Below are 2,625 nucleotides of genomic sequence, written 5' to 3'. Positions count from 1 at the left end.
AGCGAGCGAGCGAGCGACTACGGAATTGGAAGGGCAGCGATTCGCTGTTTGGTTTGTACAAGGATTAGATTTTAAAACCACCCATAAAATTTGTAAGTAATTACTGGTGTGCCACCAAATTTTGAATTTTGAAGCTATAATATGTACACAGAGGATATATATATATATATTAAGATTTAAGGCCGATAAGCTACTATGAGCACCCAATAACACTTGTATAGTTGTATGTGACTCTATGTTGTCATGCATTATTAGAAAAAAGTAAGCCTCCATTCAACGAATAAAATTAACTTCTTCTGCTGGAAGCCTAAATAAACACTTATTCCCCATTTATTTCGAGTTGATTTTAGACTAATTCCTGAACTTAATTAGCTGACATAACTTTATTACTCTTAATTTAGGACCTTAAATTAGGCTAAGAAAATGTGATATTTGGGTATGAACTAACCAAAAACATAGTTATTAGTTTTGATGCGATATAAAAAGAAATTTAATAGTTTTGAAGGAAATAAGTTGTATGTAAAATTAATTGACCAGAATATTATTTGACTTTAATGATGAATTCAAAATTAATATTTTTTAATTACTTATTTGTGGGCTTATAAGTAGTATATAAGTATATTTGCGGGCTTACATGCGTAGAAACAAGCTTACAAGCCTAATGCCGCAAGCGGGCTTATATATTATTTTTCTTTAATTTTGTATTTCTAAAATGATGTAAGGTTAATGTTTTTTAAAATAATAGTATAAGATTACTGTGTTTTTATATTCTTTTGTTTATTGGTTCTAAAGTGTAAGGCTATATTATTTCTAAAATAAAATTAAATAACATATTTTCATATTTTTAATATTAATTTTGTAATATTATTTTTAGTACTATTAAGAAGTTCGTATCGCAAACTTTTATTAAGGAAAAAAAAGAGTTATTGCGGACTTTTATTAAAAGTCCATAAGTCCATAAATAATCTATAATTTATTGTGGACTTAGCAAATTTAAACTAAAATAAATTAAAGAGAAATATATTTATGAGAGAAATTTTGAAATATGAATGTAATTATTAGTTTGAAAATTATTTAACAACAATTGAGTATATATTATGCAAATATTACCCGACTATTATTATTAAATTTATAAAATATAAATGCAAGTCAGCTAGTTTAAACTCATATTAAATATATCAGTAAATTATATTAAACAAAAAATTTTAAATTTTTTTACCAGTGTATGCAAATATTTTGTTCTCAAGATATATTTTTGGAAGTGAGAAGAGAGAGAGAGAGGGGGAGGGAGGAAAAGGAAGAAAGAGTGAGCATTGACAAAGGCATGAAAGTGATATCTGTTTGATGATGTTTCATTGCCATTTGTTCTTATCAGGGGGTAAAATGGTTTGGGCCTAAACTCATTCTAAATGGCAGAAAGTTTAAATTAGCCTACTTTCTTACTAAATTTTGATTTTAATTTAAACTTTAGAATGAGATTGGTGGACGGTAAGAGGAAAGTGAGAAATTTCTCATAACATATGAAACAACTTTAGTGTATAGATCTAAATAATTATTTACCTGTTATGTTCCAATAAGAAGACTTACATTACTATAAGTATATTCTTACTCCACAAGTGAAGTTATTATCCCATAAAAATAGTTCAGATTGAACTAATATTTTTAAGTGGTTATATAGTTGCCTTTTTTTTTAGAGAATCGGGTGAAGACCGACTTTAGAAAAAGTATTCTAATTTTTAATACCAGAAGAAGAAAGTTAATATTAATATAATATATTATTATTTAATTAAATACTAGTATAAAAAATAATAATTATATTTAATGTAATATAAAGTTGATATTAAATTAACAAATAACAAAAATAATTTTGACCGGATATAAAGTAGTAGTAGTAATTAGATATTGTCTAATAGATGAGCAAAAAAATATATTATTCGTATTTCACAAGTGAAACGCATACTACAATAATTAGACAAAGCATTCCTCCGGAGGGTGAGAAATAGGCATAGGTCAAACGTGAGATAGATTTTAGAGAGACGAGGGACAGCTTGGTCTATTCATTAGCAAAGTGGGCTTTTATTAGGGAGAGAAAAGTGAGAACTTGATGATATTTTGAGATCTCTTTAGAAAAAGAGAAAGAAAAATTATGATGTTTTCAGAGAGGTGAAAAGTTTACCGGTCTTAATTATACGGACAGTTTGTGAGAATTTAGGAATACTACTCTGGTGATAATCTAAGCAATATTCCATTGGCAATATCAAAAGTGGGTTGTTCTTTTTATTTTATTTTTTGGGTTGAAAAGAGTAAGAATTTAATGGCCCAGTTAAACCAAATGGCAAAGTGCAGTTTGCTTGCTAATGGCATATACTTTGATCACTCTGTCTCTCTCTCTCTTTGGACGAGAGTGAAATGAGCCAAAATTAAGAAAATTTAGTGACAGACAGTGATGGATCTTTAAAAAAATGTTGCTTTCTTTTCCTACTTCCCAGCAATCAAACACCGCCTCAAGCAAGCAATCACAAGTATACTAAGAACAAGTTGCTTCTCTTACTAAATTAGATTAGTGAGTGGATGTTAGGTGTCTCAGCAGTAATCTAGCAATGCACTATGTAAAAAGAGAACATA

This window comes from Typha angustifolia, chromosome 10 (genome assembly GCF_048772165.1).
Source record: "Typha angustifolia cultivar Huaian chromosome 10, ASM4877216v1, whole genome shotgun sequence".
Taxonomy (NCBI): domain Eukaryota; kingdom Viridiplantae; phylum Streptophyta; class Magnoliopsida; order Poales; family Typhaceae; genus Typha; species Typha angustifolia.
This window is presented reverse-complemented; position numbering follows the sequence as displayed.